Source organism: Gossypium arboreum, chromosome 1 (genome assembly GCF_025698485.1).
Source record: "Gossypium arboreum isolate Shixiya-1 chromosome 1, ASM2569848v2, whole genome shotgun sequence".
In the NCBI taxonomy this organism is placed as follows: Eukaryota; Viridiplantae; Streptophyta; class Magnoliopsida; order Malvales; family Malvaceae; genus Gossypium; species Gossypium arboreum.
This window is the reverse complement of record NC_069070.1, coordinates 75,016,298-75,038,058: the sequence shown is the minus strand read 5'-3', so window position 1 is coordinate 75,038,058 and position 21,761 is coordinate 75,016,298. Positions and strand designations below refer to the sequence as shown.

The 21,761-nt window shown below is 33.3% G+C and overlaps 1 long non-coding RNA gene across 2 annotated transcripts in view; it reads left to right on the top strand.

Annotated features, from left to right (window-relative positions):
• LOC128280831 (uncharacterized) overlaps window positions 1-21,761 on the top strand; it is a 36,033-nt gene that overhangs the window by 2,480 nt on the left and 11,792 nt on the right. Inside the window, exon 2 of one of the 2 annotated variants that reach the window (XR_008271018.1) lies at window positions 5,932-6,153. The exons of the other annotated variant lie outside the window; for it this stretch is intronic. This is a non-coding gene — a long non-coding RNA (uncharacterized LOC128280831). Of the gene's footprint in view, window positions 1-5,931; window positions 6,154-21,761 lie in introns of those variants that run through there. 2 annotated transcript variants of the gene reach the window in all.

Genomic DNA, 21,761 nt, shown 5'->3' with positions numbered 1-21,761 from the left:
ATTTAATATGCAATTGTATACATGAACCTTAATTTTGTGCAATTATACATGTGAAACTCTAATTGTGGTTCAAATGTATACTTGAAATAATTTTGATTTAATATACACATTTCAAGAAATAAATACATCAATTTATTTTTATATTAGGTAAATATAATTATTTATGTATGCATTATATAAACATAAAATGATGTTATATCAATAATTTTTATTAATAATTTACAAGAATTAGATCAAATCAAAATTTAATGTATAAAATTACAGAAAATCAAAATTCATTATACGATTGCACATTAAATTATAGTTTATATATAATTTCGGATTTATCCTTAAAATTTAAATCTATAAATAGCATTCATTAGTAGCATAAGTATCTTAAAAATAAAAATTTCGAACGACAATAACACATGTATGTAAAATCATTTTAATTTATTTTTTATAAGTTGCATATTCCATGCAAAGCAAGTACTTTTTTAAAAAAAATTACCTTATTATTATTATACTTGACATCATAAACGGATGAAAGAGATTTTTAAAAGTAAAAAGAATTACCATATAAGATATTGGTAATTAATTTTAATCACTATTATTAAATGTGTTTATTAATTTAATGTAAATATCTTTCATACTTAATTTTATATTATTTCTAAATATTATTTATTTTAAATATTAGTTACATTAAATATGTTATATATATATATTAATTTACAAAAGGTTAAAGTAGTAAAGTTACGTACCATTAAAACTAATAATAATAAAAGCTCCACGTTACTTTCAATTCGATGTCAAAAAACTCGTCTGTACGAAAGTTCAACCCAAAATTTTAGGAAACACGCAAGCCAAAGTACCTTTCTCAAACCTTAACATTTCTATAAATTTGATACCCCAAAAACATTTACATAAATTAATACAATATAATATAATATAATATTTTTATTGTTTTATATATTTTTAAGGATTTTCTTTACCCATATCAAGCACATGTTTACTATTTATATAAATTATTTTGAAATATAGTATGTTTTGTAATATTTTGAATATAATATATCCATAAAATTTTAAACTTAATGATTAGATTTTTAAAGGTTTATATATATAAATCTTTATATTTAAACGATGTTTATATAATAATTAAAAATATTATTATATTTCATTATTGCCTGCAATTATATTATTTTATGATTTGTGTAAAAATTTTAATTTTAAATTTTATGTTTAAAATTTTATTATATTAATTGCAATGAAATCATAGTTAAAACTTAATTAAAAATATAATTCAAAAATAAAACATTTTGAAATTTAAAGAATTATTCCAAAATTCAAAATTTTCATATATGTTGCTGTATTTATTTTATACTTTTAATGTCCGTTTTACGATACTTACTTAAAGTTTGTAATTGTATTTCTTAATAATATGGTCTGCAAAATTTAAATTTAAATTTTGTTTTAAAATTCAATGTCATCATTTGTTGATTATATAAAATATGTATGATTGGTGTTGTATAATGTAATATCGCGTCACTTGAAATATATTTATTTATTTGCGTTATTATATTTGCTTTCCAGGAAAGTTTATGTAAAAGGAAAAACAAACATTAATAATAAAAAATATTATAGTTAGCACGATTTATATGTGAATTTCTAGAATAAGTAAATGGCTTCTAGAAGTGGTCAAATGGATTTGCAGTTAATTATATAAATTCGGCCTTTAGCCTTTGAATTATATATATATTTTTAATTATGGTATCAAAACCTTTTTTTTTCATTTTAGTATTTAAATTATTATTTCCTTGAAGTTTTCATTCAAAAACTTAATATTATTATAAAAATAAGTAATACACCCAACTAATTAGAATATGCCATATGGTAATTGATGACATAGCATCTATTAAAAGATTTTAAAATATATAATATCTAAAAATATATAAAATTAACAGTCAAGTTTTGGTGTTTTTGATTAAGAAGATGTCCTTTGAGTATCTAGGCACACGTGCTACCATTTGTAATTACCATGTGTGCTATTTACTCGCAACATGTATGTATGTGTATGCTATGGATGAGTTTTATCTTTTTTTTTCCTATTCTTCGTTTGTTATGCTTTGTAATAGTTTAAATCTTTTTTTTAATTCAATAGTGGTTTGATTTTTCTTTGTAATAGCTCGACATATAACTTATGCTATATTTGTGATAGTGAAACTTTAAAAATATATAAAATTATAAAAAATTTATTATATTCAAAATTATTTATAATATATAATCCTAAAAATTTTATATAAAATATAAAAATATTAAATTAAAATTTATTGAAATTTAAAAATATTTTATAATATAAATTATATAAAATAAAAATAATTCAAAAAGAAAAAAATGTAAAAATTCTAAAATTCCATTTTAAGAAACATATTAAATCGGTAAGCGATCAATGTCGATCAATGCCAATTAACATTGGTAAACAATCAGTTAATGACCAACAACCACAACATCAGGTAATGGCCATGTCATTAATTATATAGGAAAAAGTTAAACACATGGCATGGTCTCGTTTATTAGATGTATCACCTTTTTTAAACACCTTTAACTTTTTAAACACAAAACTGTTAGAAAATAGTTGTTTAAATACCAAAAAGGGACAAAAAAAAAAAAAAACTTTAGGTACAAAAGTGGGAAACAAGTATAATTTAGAGATTAAATCTTGAAATAAACCTATAAATTTAGATATTTGTTGTAGCTTTTTTTTTGTCAAATATTTTAGGTTAGGTCACTCAATCATTAGAGTTTTTTTTTTTTTGCCACTTAATTATGAAATGTTATGCTTTGGTCACTAGCATTATTAGGTTATACATGGTCACTTATTCGTTAACAAGTATTACACCTTTAATGGAAAGGTGATATAGAATGTTAAATTTGCTACATAAGCGCCACTTAATTCGTCTTCTCTAACTTAATCTCCTTCTTCTCTACTTCGTATTTTTTATTTACCATAAGAAAAATGAAAAGAAATGTATGCTAACAATGAATTATTCCAAAACTCCATATATCCCACAACTTTATTATCTTCACCATTCTCTTACTACCAAACCTTAACTAATCTCATTTCATACACAGCCCTATCATTGAAAAAGTCCTCACCTCATTAATTCACTATTCATCATTATCGACTTACATATGCCCTTTTCATTGATCTATAAATCCTTTGCAATCTAAACCAAAACCTTTATGGTAAGGGAATAGCCCACATTAGGGGAATGCTCTCAATGCACATTAGTGGATCTTTTGAGCAAACAAGGTTGTTGGAAAAATTACATTTTTATGGAAAATTTGAGGCATATTCTCAATAGGTAAAGATAGAGAGTAGAATTATAAAATTATGGTTTCTTATTCTAATCCATGAAACCTTTACTATGGTATATCATATGCTCAAAATGGTTAAGTGATGAATGAGAAATTGATGCTCAAAGTAAGCTACTTGAAAATATTGTTGAGAAAAAATGAAGGCTTAGATCCCACATTGGTTAAATACCAAAGTGTGAGACAGGTTTATATATGTAAACCCTCTTAAAAGATAATTGAATGACTAAGCTTATAACCTTGCTTCGCGCTCAAGTGGGTGTAGGCCCAAACTTGACGGGGTTGAGGCGCATTCGCATGACGTGGGTGACACGAAATGTTTGGACTAATTGAACCCAAATCAACCTACAGATATTTTAAGCCCAACTCGAATTTATTTTCCTCAGCAGACATAATCTGCTTATATATGGGCACTATCTGATTTGATTTAATTTTTAAATCAAATTGATCTTTTGGCTCTTTAATGGCAGATTTTTTTGGTTATTTCCAAATTTTCCACCATCTTAAATGCCTATAAAAGGCTGTGCACTCTGTACAATTTTACACATTCATACTCTCTCACATTGAGACTCTTTTACTCTCAAAACTCTTCTTTTTCCTCTCCGTATTTTTTTCAAACGTTCCAGTGATAGAAAAAAGCAAAGTTCGTTTGTTGATTGTTGTAGAGGTGCTACTACTTTGATCACTGTTGTTGTTGTATCCTGAGAAACATTCAACCAACGTTTCTTCAAGTACCGTAGGAGCGACCAAATCTATTTTAAGGAAATTGTCTTTCATAGGCCTCAATGTTTTGTAAAATCTCGATTCTTGTTTATTTCAATTTCTTCTTTTGTTATGGTTTTATTTAATTTTCGTATTTGATAAATTAATTATAAATAATTCTTTTTATATTTTATTTCATGTGTTTATTTATAATTAGTTATATGTTTGCTAACGTGTGTATTGTCTAACAATCTTAAGACAAAACCAATTATTTTTTCAATTTTTTAATCCGTGACAAACGAGACACCAAGGCAAAAAAAATATTTTTTCAAAAATCAATTTTCTTTTAAAAATTAAATAAATCTGTTTCGGATTTTTTCCAGCCATTCAACATATTTTTTTCCCTTTATTTTTGTTTTTTTTCCAAATGAATATTAAAACTAATAAAATCTATTTCGGGATTTTTACCGCCAATTTACAGATTTTATTCAATTTTGTTTCCAAAATTAAAAGTAAGTAAATTTTGTTTCAGGATTTATTCCCTTCGTTCAATAGATTTTATTCCATTATTTTGATTTTATTTCCAAACGAGAAATTAAAAGTAAATAAAATATGTTTCAGGATTTATTCCATTTTTTTGGTTTTATTTCCAAATGGGAATTAAAGGTAAATAAAATCTGTTTCGGGATTGATTCCCATCGTTTAACGATTTTTTCCAAATTTTTTTATTTCCAAAAACAAGTAAAATAAAATTCGTTTCGGGGTTGATTCCCGCCGTTCAATGATTTTATTCCAAATTTTATTTTATTTCCAAAAATGAGTAAAATAAAATTTGTTTCAGGATTGATTCCCCCGTTCAATGGATTTATTACATTTTGATTTTGTTGCCAAAAAAGAGAAATTGAATTAAATAAAATCTATTTTGGGATTTATTCCCTCCGTTTAATAAATATTTATTTGATTTGATTTTTTGCCAAAAACAAGAAATTAAATTAAATAAAATCTGTTTGGGATTTATTCCTCCTTTTAATAAGATTTTATTTGATTTTATCTTGTTTCCAAATTAAAGTAGAATTAAATAAATTCTATTTTGGGATTTATTCCGTAATTTAACAAGATTTTATTTTATTTTGTTTTGTTTCCAAATTAGAATAGAATTAAATAAAATATGTTTGTGATTTATTCCCATTGTTTAACAAAATTTTATTTGATTTAAATAAAATCATTTGGGATTTATTCCACGGTTTAACAAGATTTTATTTGATTTTATTTTGTTTCCAAATTGAATTGAATTAAATAAAATCTGTTTCAGGATTTACTTCCACCATTGAACAAGATTTTATTCGATATTGTTTTATTTCCAAACAAAAACGTAATCAAATAATTCTATTTTAGGATTAATTCCCGTCGTTTAACAGATTTTTAATTTGATTTAATGATATAATTTTGTTTCGGGATTTTGGAATAAAATTTGAAATAAAATACTAGAATTCAGCTTTTGCAAAACTATCATTAAGCTATGTTGTTTTATAAAACTATAACGAGAGAATTGGGATGATTCTAAATTGGGAGCTATAATGAGAGAATGTATATGAATGAAATGGAAACATTTGATATGACTCTAACTTTGAACTCTAGGTATGTGGCTGGCATGAAAATGGAATGTTTAAGTTATGTTATGTTGCCATATAGTATTTTTCCCATATGACACGCCATTGGAGTACTCAGTATGTCTGAGTTCTGTATATGTCATTGGGCATACTCCGAAATGTTGAGTGATTCTTTTGAAAGACTAAATTGTGATATTAGTATTTTGCATAAGATCTCTATGGAACTCACTAAGTTCTTTTGAACTTACTTCGTTAAACCTTTCCTTCCTAGGTTTACCGTCGAAGGAAGATTTTCTAAAAGACTACACTAGAGGACATCTACTGCTGTAAGATATTTGTTTATCTGTATTTTGCATGATGATAGGGGTAATGTCTAATTGTATTTTTTAGAAGAATTTGTACTTTAGACTCATATTAAGGAATTATGATTTAATGAAGTTTTGTTAAAGTTTATGGAGTGATTTTAAAGTATTATATTTTGGGTTGATAAAAATGTCTTATTGAAATTATATGTGCCAGTTAGCTTATACTTTATTTTCTGTATTTTATTAAAGGTTTATTCCAAACACTATAGTTTTACAAAGATCACGCCAAACTCAGCTTTGAAGATGAATGATTTTTAAATAGTGACATGTCTTACTTGGATCCTTCTAAGGGATTGGATTAAGTGTGTTACAAAACAAGCAAATTTGAATACTCGTATTATAAAATTTATAGATATGCAAACTTACTAGTCAATAGTTGAAGCTTTAATTGCTTTACAATATTAGTTCTCTCATGTGCAGTCTCAAAAATTAACCAGATTTCTCTTGTTATATTGCATTTCGAAACTTTCCTAAACTCTTGTTCATAGCATTAAATGCTTTAAAGTTTCCATTAGTAAACTTGTCTTCTTCACTAGACTAGGTTTTATTAGGTTTGGGAGTTTTGACCCTGAAACATCAGCAAAAAGAATTTCCAACTTGTCAAAATTGAGCGTCGAGCCTTCCTGTCCATGAACTTAATGAAAACCATCATCCTAGGTTTTTGGTATGCATAGTTGTAGTTGTTGACATAGGGCTTTTGTTACTAAAGCACCTTCTATCTCAAACAAAAATCAAGAACATGATCACCACTTGGTGCGTTAAGTGTCTAACTCTAATACCAATTGAAAGATTCTTGAAGTTTGTGTAACACTCCCTATTCGTAACCCATGTCGGAGCAGAATACGAGGCATTACCTAATTCGATCTCATGTACATAAACATTCCCCAAGTCGTCAAGACTTGGTCTACTTAAGAACTTTTCAATTTCTATTTTAAACTTCTTATTATGGGCCTACGAGCCCCAAATCAACCATTGAAAACTATTCGGGATCAACCCAGGTCCTTAAACCATCTATAGAAAATTTGGCTCTGGAACAAGGCACATGCCCATGTAGCCATTAATTCTAAATGCACACCTATAGAGGTTTTCACATGGCCTGGCACACGCCTGTGTCCCTGGCCCGTGTCCTTCACACGGCCATGACATGCCCATGTCCTAGTCGGTGTGCAAAAACATGGACATTCTATTTCTGACGTCAGCATCCCCAAAATGTCACACGGTCAAGGCACACGCCCATGTGCTAGGCCGTGTTCCCCACACGGTCGTGTCTCTACCCGTGTGCTTACTATCATGCATACTGACTTGAAATTTTTATGTGCAAGGGACACACGGCCGAACCACAAGTCCATAAGGCAGACCACGTGTCATACACGGCCTAGACACACACCCGTGTGGACAATATAATGCTATTTAGCAAGCCTTTTAGCCACCCTTATTTACACAACCTGCTTAATGGCAACCAAAACCAATATAAGGTTATCTCATACAACCAAATCAGCCATAATAAATAACATTCCATTTGTGCATTTTACTCATCCATGAAAATAACATATTTGCATATAAATCAAAATGAATAATAACCATCATTCAAGGTTTAATACAAAATGAAGGGTTTCCAACCCAAGCCAACACATTTGGCTAGTTCTTAATGACACAAAAATTAGTAAAGTCTAAGCCCTATACACGCCATATTCAAAAATATAAATCAAACTATACCGAAAACTTCGATTGATAGTGTGATCGATATCTCTGACTTCCTTTGGTCCTTGAGCTAGATAGGCAGTACTATAAGAAAATGAAAAAAAGAGAGGGAGTAAGCATAAAGCTTAGTAAGTTGCACCTAAATAAATATACAACATAACTTTTTTAACCATCAACAAGCATCATAATACACAAGTGGCATAAGCAAAACCTACTCATCAATATTCAATACACCTCATATAGCATATATTGATCTCACATTTCATACATATCATATAGGTACCTGTACCATTCACAACTCGGTTATACTTTCCTTATTAACTTGAAATCATACTTTCACCGTTGAACCATTTGGGACATTATTGGATACTCATTTAGCCTTAAACATGGGTGCAGGTGTCAATGCCATGTCCCAAACATGGTCTTACACAAGGTCTAGCATATCTGTGCCGATGCCATGTCCCAGACATGGTCTTACACTGACACATCTCGTAGCCGGTGCATGTCCCAGACATGTCTTACACTAGCACTCGTCTCAATGCCAATGCCATATCCCAGACATGGTCTTACACTGGCTCTCATAATGTGGTCGATGTATGTCCCAAACATGTCTTACACTATCTCACGCAAGTGACCCAAACGTCATGGCATGAATATCCGATTTATTTCCGAAGGTTCATTCGGGAATTCTACTATCTCTATTCTCATCATATTCTCTTATTTCCAAAATCAAGCAATTCATACTATAATAATTTCAATGCAATTCAAACGCATATATTATCAATGCAGTTGTATTATTTACATACAACTTACTTCGGATTACAAAATGTGGTGACTAGTCGATTTAGTCGCTTTGCTTGGCTTTCCTCCGGTCTAGGTTCAGATTCGGTATTTATTGATCTATAATAACAAAATGCACTTCTTTAGTCATTTTATCAATCTAGGCACTCTAAAATTCATAATTGGGTAAAATGACCAATTCACCCCTAAACTTTTACAAAATTACCATTTTACCCTTAAGCCTAAAAATCGATTTTTATCGAATTTCTTCGCATCTTAAGCCTATTCGAATCCTTTTTACTTCTATAGCAACTCCAAATTCCCACTATTTCATATACTTAACATCTATTTTACAACTTATGGAATATAGTCCTTTTAGGTGTTTTTATATTGACACCTTTCACAAAAATTGTTCATAATACACCTATGACTTATTTTCTTCCATAAAAACTTAGCAAGCATTACAAACCCCTTTATGACAAAACCCTACACTCTTAATAATTTTGCAAAATAGTACCCTCATTTGAAAGCTCATGCTTTAAGGGTCTCAAAAGTACAAAAATATTCAATAAAGGGTTGGAAAATCACTTACTTGTGAAGGCTTAAAGTTGCTGAAATTTTTAAGCTGTCAAACCACCTTCAATGGCTGATTTTCGGTAGAAAAAGAAGATGAAAAAAATGATGATATCGTCTCTCTTTTAATTTCTCCTATTTTAGTCAAAATAAGCCACCTAACCTACCAAAATTTGAAAATTTGACTACCCTTGTCTCCTATGGCCAGCCATGCCTCCCTAAAGGGCCTAATTGCCCTTTAAAGACCCCAAATTTAGGTTCTCTAGCTATTTGGAACTTTTAGAAATCAAAATAAGACTTTTGCATTTGATGTTATTTAGTCCTTCACAATCGGGCTTACAAACATCACAATTAACTCACGAAATTTTTCATGCATTCCTAAAAACATGCTATAACATCTAAGAAATTATAAAATAATTTATTCAACTCTAGATTTGTGGTCCCGAGACCACTATTCTGACTAGGTCCTAAATCAGACTATTACATTTATCCCCCTTTAGGGATTTTCGTCCCCGAAAATCTTACTAGTGATAAGTTCGAATACTAATCTCTCATAGTCTCCTCGGGTTCCAATGCGACTTCCTCGACTCCATGTCTATGCCACAAAACTTTCACGAGTGCAATACTCTTATTTCTTAACTGTTTGACTTCTCGAGCCAATATCTTGACTGGTTCTTCGCCATAAGTCATGTCCGGATGAATCTCAACCTCTGTCAGTGCAATCATATGTGAAGGGTCTGATCTATATCAGTGTAGCATGGACACATGAAATACGTTGTGAATCTTTTCCAATTCTGGTGGCAAAGCTAATTGATAGGCAACAGGTCATACTCTCTCGATAACCTCATAAGGTCCTATGAAACGAGGACTCAACTTGCATCTTCTACCAAATCTGAGGACTTTCCTCCACGGAGATACTTTCAAAAACACCTTATCGCCGACTTGAAACTCAATTTCCTTTCATTTCAAATCCACGTAGGATTTCTGTCTATTCGACCTTTAAACAATCACGAATCACTTTAACTTTTTCTTCAGTCTCTTTGATTAAATCAACCCCATGAATTTGACTCTCTTTGAGCTCAGTCCAAAATAAGGGCGTTTAACATTTTCGCCCATACAAAGCCTCATAAGGCGCCATTTTTAGACTTGTCTGATAACTATTGTTGTAGGCGAATTCAACCAACGGCAAGTACCTTTCCCAACTGCCTTGAAACTTAAGAACACAACACCGTAACATGTCTTCTAAAATGTGAATCACTATTTTCAACTGGCCGTTTGTTTATGGGTGAAATGTTGTGCTAAAACTCAACTTTGTTTTTAAAGCCTCTTGTAACTTTTTCCAAAATCTCGAGGTAAATCTATGATCCCTATCTGAAACAATCGACAAGGGCACCCCGTGTAGTCTCACAATCTCGGAAACGTACAATTCAGCCAATCTCTCAAGAGAGTAGTCGGTACGCACTGGTATAAAATGGGCTGACTTTGTTAACCTATCCACAACAACCCAAACAACATCATTTTTCTTCGGGGTTATCGGCAAACCCATCATAAAATCCATAGTGATCCGATTCCACTTCCACTCATGGACCATTATAGGCTGAAGTAAACCCGAAGGTACTTGGTGTTCAGCCTTCACTTCCTGACATACAAGACACTTAGAAACAAACCCTGAAATATATCTTTTCATCCCTGACTACCAGTACATTTTCTTTAGGTTGTTGTACATTTTTACACTGCCCGGGTAGACTGACAAACAACTACTACTTGCCTCTCACAGAATCTCTTGAATAAGTTCATTGTTCTTGGGTACACAAACTCTATCTCTGAACATTATACACCCCTCGGTACTAATACGAAATTAAAATTCTTTTCCCATCTCGCATTGAGCCATCTTCACTTGCAACTCCTTTCTGAGCTTCACGGACCTCTTGGAGAAATATTGGTCTAGCTCCCAACTCTGCTAGAATTGAACCATCATTAGATACCGTCAACTTAGGACTTATGGCTCTTAAGGCAAACAATGATTTTCTACTCAAAGCATCAGCGACTACATTCGCCTTTCCCGAGTGATAGTCAATTATCAGCTCATAATCCTTTATTAGCTCTAGCCACCTTCGTTGCTGTAGATTCAATTCATTCTACGTCATTAAATACTTGAGACTTTTGTGATCAATGAATACTTGGCATATCTCGCCATACAAATGGTGCCTCCAAATCTTCAATGCGAACACGATGGCGGCCAACTCTAAATTGTGTGTCAGGTAATTTTTCTTATGTTGTTTCAGCTGTCCTGAGGCATAGGCGATAACCTTGCCTTATTGCATAAGCATGCACCCCAAAAAATTCAAGGAGGCGTCGCTATATATCACAAATTCCTTACCCGAATCCAATTGTACTTACACTGCAGCTTTGGTCAACAAAGCCTTTAATTACTCGAAACTCGGTTGGTACTTTTCTGTCCATTCGAACTTGACATCTTTTTGCAGCAGTCTCGTCATCGAAGTAGCTATCATAGAAAATCCATTTACAAACCGCCTATATTATCCGACCAAACCCAAAAAGCTTTGGACCTTAGTCACATTTTGTAACACCCCTCGCCCGTATCCATCGCCAGAACAGGGTTCGAGGTGTTGCCCGACTTAAACTCAGTCAATCACACAAAAACAGTGCTGAAAAATTTCAATCAATTTAAAACTTTTCTTTTCACATGCAATCTGTCCCATATATGGGCTTACGAGGCCCAAAACATCACTAGCCAACACCTTTGGCTAAATTATAATATCACATACTCAACATTAAAACCCTATACATGTCATAGACTCGAAATACTAGGACTTACTTACACCAATAGCATGAGCTCGACAGTGTGATAATATCTCCGGTGAACTCCAACCCGAGCAGGTAACCGAAGTCAACAATCTATAAAACAGAGGAATGTAACAACGGAGTAAGCTTTCATAAGCTTAGTAAGTCTTAAGCAATGCAAACAAATAAACGCAATTATACTTGATTATTCAATTTCTTAAGTGGCCATATTCTAGGTATATTGCCATCGGCGAATACACACAAACACAAAATGCACGTTCAGCATTCTTATCACACTTAATCAATTAAGTATAACATAATTAAATCGAATACTTTCACATACTTTCACACCCGACCCGGTGTATCATGATCATAGATATAGTTATAACATTTATTCACGTATGTATCACAATGCATGCTTATGATTCATTGCAGATCAAACTCACATATGAGTACATAATGCGTACTGCCCACTTAACGTACTGAATGTATTCATTTGTCAACCTAACACGAGGTACCTTAGTCATGGACTTTTCTCAAATCACCGGTATTTCGCCTGTTAGGCTCGAGGCCCGATATCGGTTCACCGTTATTATAGCCTGCTAGGCTCGAAGGCCCGAATAGTATCTCACCGGCATTATAGTTTGCTAAGCTCAAAGGCCCGAATAATCAAGTCAACAAGTTCCATATAACATATTCATATCAATTAAGTACTAACATCATTCGAACGTATATAATTATACATCTCAAACACTTTTCTTTCATCTCATTTTCGCACTTAGCATTTGATAGCTTATGCATAACATTTCACTCACGTTCATTTCAAACTTATCATTCGATTATAAAAGCATATTGCATTTTTACCAACATGTTATACTTGCCATTAGGCCATATAAGCATGATACAATACACTATCATTTCATCTTTAACATTCGCTAAACCTCATCTTACAAGGAACACCGAATTCACATAACATGTCATTTCACCAGGCATTACGCTCGCTAGGCACGAAGGCGAATACACATCACGATGACGAAGCACGCTGAGGCACGAAGGCGAATACACATCACCGGCACTAAGCACGCTAGGCACGAAGGCGAATACACATCACAAGCACTAAGCACGCTAGGCACGAAGGCTCGAATATAATACCAACACTAGGCTCATGATTTATCCGGATATAATACCGACCGAAGCTGCATGGATTTAACCCGAATACACATCAAATATCATGCATATTTAATCATATATTAATACATCTCATTCAACATATCACATTCGTAGTCATTTGCAACATTCGGGTATAAGCTCCATATGAACACCATCGTTTACATTTCGGTTCAAAAGTCATTCATAAATATCACATATCCATTTCACCATTCAAACTTAACCCATAGTGACCATTCGACTATAAGTCATATACATAAATTATTTATCGCACAACTTAATTCAAGTAGAACCAAAAGATCACGATTCATCTAATATATACATATTGCTCATTGATTCACACACAACCTTTCAAATTAGCAATTATAAGATGGTTCCGCACATAGCCCATCCTTATCGATAATTTACGATGGTTTTACCCTTACTCACATATATGTCATAGGCATTTTTACCTATGCTTCGCAATTCACATTCATGATTCAATTCCAATCGATTTAACATGCATAAGTACATATCACATACCTTAATAATTTACTTTACGAAACGAATCCACATATCGTATTAGCCCATAGTCTTATAGCACCACACTTTTAATAGTTTACCTCATCAAAGTTCACATTTAATCACTTTAGTGCCAAGCCATATTCGGCTACCACAAAGGACTAATAATAATAATTTTATACACATCATGGTTTCCTTTAGGTATTTAATAATCAAAAATTGTGATATCTCTACCAGCACATATACGGCACAGTTTATTCATTGTAACACTCATTTAGTGCATCAAATTTCCAAATCCAATTCAACTTAAGCATAATATCCATAATCGGCTTATAGCCTTAAATCATTACATATTCGGCACATTAACTAAATAAAATTTACATTCCCTTTTCCATATTAATTTAACTCTTGGGCATATAAAAATGAATCAAGCTTAAACACTTAAGAACTTACCTTGAATGTTGCCAAACGATTACAACGGCTATTCGATTACTTTCTCTTTTCCCTTATCCGAATTTTGCCCCTCTATGCTCTTGAGCTTAAATTCAAATATTTTAAACTAGTCATTATTCGACTATTCGAGCATTACTTTCAAAATATAATATATACATATATATATTCGACTTTCACACCTACTGATCATAGTAAGCTTATAAGAAATCAATAAGCAACTCATTAACAAATTTTTGTCAATGTTTACCACATAATCATAATTTCACTGCAAGCTCTCTTCCTAAGCAACAGTCACTAAATCATTTATAAGTGGAGCTATGAAACTCCAAATAAAGTGCCGTTAATTTTTCCTAAAGATAGACTCATATATATTTCATCCATAAAATTTTCAGAATTTCTGGTTTGGCCAATCAATACCAGATTTTTCTTAAAGTTTCCCCTGTTTCACTGTTTGACTAATCTGACCACTCCTCACTACGAATCAAATTTCTCAATGTACAGAACTCAAAATATGTTCTCGTTTATTTCATTTGAAACTAGACTCATTAAGGAGTCTAAGAATATAAATTTCATCTTATGAAAATTTTTGTACAATTTATAATGATTTTATAACAATAGAACAGAGGATCTAGAAGTCATCCTGTCCCACATCACTTCAAATATCTTATTATCGAAAATTCTTTTGCTTACACGGTTTCTTTTATAAGAAACTAGACTCATTAAGCTTTAATTACATAATTAATTCAGATTCTAACTCATCTCCCACAATTTATGGTGATTTTCCAAAATCACATTCTTTATTCTTGTCCCAAATGCAGTTTATTACCAAATCACTCTTTCACACATACCTTGCATGCATGTTATTTAAACATGCATATCACCAATCAATCATCACATATCTATAATTTTACTTAAGCATAATCTTCATTTCATCATTTTAAAGCACAACATGTTAGCCGATTTTTCCCTTAGCATCTAAGGCACATGCATGCTCATTTGCTTGGACCTATCTTCCATTTTTCATCAAAAGGACATGAAACAACAACCATTTCCTTCATTTTAATTCATGACTGAATGCTCACAACACAACCAAAAATCAGAATATGCTTCATGAGTTAGGGTAGAATCAAGAAGAACTCATGAACATCTAGATAGAAGCAAACTACCATGAACTTACCTTGGATTTTTTTTCCCCAAGTGACCGAACATTCAAGAGCTCTTTTCCTCTCCTTTCTCTTCTATTTTCAGCTTTCATGAACAAGAATGAACAAAAACCTTCCTTTTCTTCCTTTTTGTTATTCTATTACTAAACATTTTATGACACAAAATAACATATATTATTTGTGCCATACTTATGCCATAACTTCAATAAAAAAATTTGCACATGTTGTCTACCATTAACACCATGGCCGGCCACTACACATAAAATGGGGAGTTTGACATGCAAATCCTCCTATTTTGCACTACTATTTATTAGGCCACTACATATTAGCCTATAGCATTTTCAAAAATTTTCACATAGATCCTATTTCATAATTTCACTCACAAATGGCAGAATCAAAGCATGGGATTTTCACACATGCACTTTCACATGAAATAAACACATAATATAACATTTGATTATTTTTGGGACTCGATTTTATGATCCCGAAACCACTTTCTGACTAGGGCCAAATTAGGGCTGTCACACATTCTTCGGCGGTTTCCATTCAACAATAGCCGAGACTTTACTTAGGTCTACTCTAATCCCATCACTCGATACAATATGTCTTAGAAATCCAACCTCCTTAAGCCAGAATTTTCTCTTATTGAACTTGGCGTACAACTGTTTGTCTCTCAGGGTCTGTAATACAGTCCTCAAATGCTTCGCGTGCTCACTCTCATCACGCGAGTAAATCAATATATCGTCGATAAAGACTACCACGAACTTATCCAGATACGGCCGAAAAATGCGATTCATCAAATCCATAAACACTGTCGAGGTATTAGTCAAACCAAAGGGCATGACAAGGAACTTATAATGCCCATATATTTTCCGAAACACAATCTTCGATACATCTTGCTCTTTCACCCTTAACTGGTAGTATTCTGACCTCAGGTCAATCTTGGAAAATACTGTGGCTCCCTTTAACTCATCAAACATGTCATCAATCCTCAGCAAAGGATACTTATTTTTCACCGTTACCTTATTGAGCTGTCTATAGTCGATACATAACCTCATCAACCCATCTTTCTTTTTCACAAAGAGCACCGGAGCACCTTACGTAGAAAAGGTTGGTCTCGCAAAGCCCTTGTCAGTTAACTTTTGTAGTTGAGTTTTCAACTCTTTTAACTCTGTAGGAGCCATCTTATACGGAGCAATCAAGATGGGTGCCGTACCAGGGACCAACTTGATTCCAAACTCAACTTCCCTCACTGGAGGTAATCTAGGTAATTCCTCCGGAAACACGTCTGTAAACTCACAAACCACTGTTACTGATTCTATCTTCAATTCAGATACTTGAATATTAAGCACAAAAGTGAGATAAGCCTTATATCCTTTCTTCAAATATTTCTCAGCAGTCAAAGACGATGCTATTACAGGCAAATTATCCGACTCATCTGGTCCAACTCGAAGAATATTCCCGTTTTTACATTTCAACTCAATCACTTTTCTCCCATAATCCACTACAACACTATGAGAAGTCAACCAATCCATCCCAAGGATTACATCGAATTCATTAAACAACAATAACATCAAGTTAGCGGAAAACAATAATCTCTAATTGTCAAAGGAGAATTCCTACATACTTGATCCACTAGCATATGTCTGCGTAAAGGGTTGGAGACTTTTACCACAAACTCAATGGACTCTATTATCATGTTCATACGAGGTACTAATTCCATACAAATATAAGAGTAAGTATACCCTGAGTCAATTAAAGCAACAACAGATATATCATGGATAGAAAAGGTACCCGTGATCACGTCAGGAGACTTTACCTCTTCACAGGCATGAATAACATAATTTCTTGCAGGGACTCTGCGCTCGGACCTTACTGCCGCATCTCTTGGTGCACCTCTGCTAGTAGCCCCACTTCAAGAGTTATTTTGTGGTCTACTCTTCAATAGAGTACTACTCGCATTCACTTCTTGTTTTCTTTCTCTTTCTTCCATTTCAGGACAGTCTCGAATGAAGTGGTCCAGTGACCCATATTTGAAGTACCTTTTTTCTTTACCTCGGCACTCGTAGAAGTGGCGTTTACCACATTGCGAACATTCTGGCTTATTTGGTCGAGCACTGTCGACACTCGTGTTAGAGGTGGGCTAGGCTCTAGAGGCCGTGTTCTTTTGGTTCTTGATCCTATTCGTGAACCCCACCGAAGCATTCGATCGAGTAGAGAATTCTTTAGATTTCTTAGATGAGGACTGATGCGATTTCCCTATTTGTCTTTTTCTTGAATCCTGTAACTCAATAACTGCCTTTCTCCCCTCTTTAACCAATTCTTTTGCCTTACATGCTCTTTCAACGAGCACCACAAATTCTCTTAGCTCTAAAATACTAACAAATACTCAGATATCCTCATTTAAACCATCCTCAAACCTTTTGCACATGGTAGCTTTTGTGGATACGCGCTCTCGCGTATACTTGCTGAGTTTCACAAATTCACGTTCATACTCCGTCATATTATTATAACCTTACTTCAACTCTAGAAATTCCTTCCTTTTCTGGTCTATAAACCTCTGGCTAATATACTTCTTTTGAAACTCTTCCTGGAAGAATTACCGAGTTACTCTCTCTCTTGATACCATAGACACGAGAGTGTTCCACCATTAGTAAGCCGAATCTCGTAAGAGTGATACTGTCATTTTACGTACTCTTCAGGTGTACACGACAGTTCATCAAATACCCTGATGACATTCTCTAACCAAAACTCTGCTTTCTCTGGGTCATCATCTAAGTTAGCCCGGAATTCCTCAACCCATTGCTTTTTAATCTTGTCTACCAGTGGCTTCTCTCTTCTAATCAAGTCAGAGCCTTGTGGAGCTATAGGGGCATACTGAGGAACCGGAGGAGATAGGGGAGGTGGAGTGTTCAGATTCACACGAACGAACTCCGTGTACCAAGCGTCCATCATTCGGAGATAGGCTTCTCTAGCCCCTCCGTATTGGCCCATAGCCATGGGCTCACTCTCAACTGGCATGGTCCCTTCAGCGAGAGTCGGCGCGTTACTCTCCATGTCGTCTGCCCTAGCTTTATCAGGATCCATTTACTATATGAAAATACAATTTATAATCGTCAGAAATCGTCACACTATCAATATACAGTTATGGCATGTATAGCTAGACTCGTACTCTCACCAGGTTAGTCTTAGAACAGACTAAACCATAGCTCTGATACTACTAAATGTAACACCCCATACTCGTAACCCACGCCGAAGTGAAATACAATGCATTACCTAATTCGATCTCATGTACATAAACGTTCCCCAAGTCATCAAGACTTGGTCCACTTAAGAACTTTTCAATTTCTACTCTAAACTTCTTATTATGGGCCTATGAGCCCCAAATCGACCATTAAAAAATATTGGGATCAACCCGAATCCTTAAACCATTTATAGAAAATTTGGCTCTAGAATAGGGTACACGCCCGTGTAGAAGGGCAACACGCCCGTGTAGAAGGGCAACACGTCCGTGTAGCATTAATTCTAAATGCACACCTACAGGGGTTTTCACACGGCCTGGTAGACGCTCTTGTCCCTGGCCCGTGTCCTAGCCCGTGTGTAAAAATATGGACATTCTGTTTCTAACGTCAGCATCCTCAAAATGTCACACGACCAAGGCACACACCTATGTGCTAGGCTGTGCTCCTCACACAGTTGAGACACACGGCTGTGTCTCTGCTCATGTGTTTACTATCATAAATACTGACTGGAAACTTTTACGTGCAGGGGACACACAGCCAGACTACATGCCCATAAGGCAAACTGTGTGTGTCACACGACCTAGACACACATCCATGTGTCTACCTGTGTAGACAATATAAGGCTATTTACCAAGCCTTTTAGCCACCCTTATTTACACAACCTGCTCAATGACAACCAAAACCAATATAAGGCTATCTCATATAACCAAATCAACCACAATAAATAACATTCCATTTTTTCATTTTACTCATCCATGAAAACAACATCTTTGTATATAAATCAAAATGAATAATAACCATCATTCAAGGCCTAATACAAAATAAAGGGTTTCCAACCCAAGCCAACACATTTGGCCAGTTCTCAATTACGCAAAAATTAGTAAAGTCTAAGCCCTATACATGTCATATTCAAAAATATAAATCAAACTATACCAAAAAATTCAATTGATAGTGTGATCGATATCTCTAACTTCCTTTGGTCCTTAAGCTAGATAGGTGGCACTATAAGAAAATGAAAAAGGAGAGGGAGTAAGCATAAAGCTTAGTAAGTTTCACATAAATAAATATATAACATAACTTTATTATCCATCAATAAGCATCATAATACACAAGTGGCATAAGCAAAACTTACTCATCAATATTCAATGCACCTCATATAGAATATATTGAGCTCACATTTCATACATATCATATAGGTACCTGTACCACTCACAACACGGTTATACTTTCCTTGTTAACTTGAAATCATACTTTCACCGTTGAACCATTTGGGACATTATCAGATACTTTTTTAGCCTCAAACATGGGTGCAAGTGCCGATGCCATGTCCTAGACATGGTTTTACAGAAGCTCTTTCATATTTGTGTCGATGCCATGTCCCAGAAATGGTCTTACACTGACACATCTTGTAGCCGATGCATGTCCCAGACATGTCTTACACTGGCTTATATCTCGAGGCCGATGCATGTGCTAGACATGTCTTACACTAGCACTCGTCTCAATGTTGATGCCATATCCCAGAGATAGTCTTACACTGACTCTCATAATTTGGCCGATGCATGTCTCAGACATGTCTTACACTAGCTCACGCAAGTGACCCAAACATCATGGCATGAATATCAGATTTATTTCCTAAGGTTCATTTGGGAATTCTACTATCTCTATTCTCATCATATTCTCTTATTTCCATAATCAAACAATTCATACTATAATAATTTCAATGCAATTCAAATGCATATATTATCAATGCAGTTGTATTATTTACATTCAACTTACTTCGAATTACAAAATGTGGCGACTAGTCGATTTAGTCACTTTGCTTGGCTTTTCCCCGGTCTAGGTTTGGATTCGGTATTTTTTGATTTATAACAAAAAATGCACTTATTTAGTCACTTTATCAATCTAGGCACTCTACAATTCATGATTGGGTAAAATGACCATTTTGCCCCTAGACTTTTGCAAAATAACCATTTTACCCCTAAGCCCAAAAATCAAATTTTATCAAATTTCTTCATATCTTAAGCCTAGCCGAACCCTTTTTACTCTTATAGCAACTCCAAATTCCCACTATTTCAAATACTTAACATCTATTTTACAACTTATGCAATATAGTCCTTTTAGGTGTTTTCATGCTAACACCTTTCACAAAAATTGATCATAATACACCCAAGGCTTCTTTTCTTCCATAAAAACTCAGCACACATTACAAACCCCTTCATGGAAAAACCCTACACTCTTAATCATTTTTCAAAATAGTACCCTCATTTGAAAGCTAATGCTTCAAGGGTCTCAAAAGTACAAAAATATTCAACAAAGGGTTGGAAAATCACTTACTTGTGAAGGCTTAAAGTTGCTGAAATTTTTAAGCTTTCAAACCCCCTTCAATGGATGATTTTCAGTGAAGAAAGAAGATGAAAAAAAAGGATGATATCATCTTTCTTTTAATTTCTTCTATTTTAGTCAAAATAAGCCACCTAACCTACCAAATTTTGAAAATTTGACCATTCTTGTCTCCTATCGCCAACCATGCCCCCCTAAAGGTCCTAATTGACCTTTAAAGACTCCCAATGTAGGTTCTCTATCTATTTGGAACTTTTAGAAATCAAAATAAGACTTTTGCATTTTATGCGATTTAGTCCTTATTCACAATCGGGCTCACAAACGTCACAATTAACTCACCAAATTTTTGATGCACTCCTAAAAACATGATATAACATCTAATAAATTATAAAATAATTTATTCAACTCTGAATTGTGGTCTTGAGACCACTATTCTGACTAGGCCCTAAATTGGCGTGTAACAGCCTGATTTTTAGTGGTGTTAGAAACAATGGTTTCGAGACCATAATTTTGATGTGATAATTTGTAAATATTATTTAATTAAGATATTTACGAGGCCTTTAGAGTTTTATTAAATTTTGGTTGAGAAATTTAATCATTTAGATAGTTTAATGAGTAAAAAGGATTGAACCGTAAAAACTGAAAATGTTGAATAATTAAATTAAAGGGGCTAAATGGGTAATTTACCAATGGGAATTAAATTAGTGGTAATTAATGATGATGGACTTGGATGGATGACTTAATTAGGCCTAATCTAGATTAATTAAGGTTTAATTAAGAAAGTTATATTTTTTTACAAAATTACCAAAGTATATATATCAAAGAAAATAAAATTGAAAATTCTATTCTATTTAATTGTCTTCTCCACGAAAATAGAAGAGAAATATTAGGGTTTTCATATTTTTTTATTTGAAGCTTTGATTTGGTAAGTGTATTTATGCTCATTTTTAGTAATTTTAATGTTTTTGAGTTCGTATTGGCTTGATCTAGCTAAATCTAGAACCAATTTGT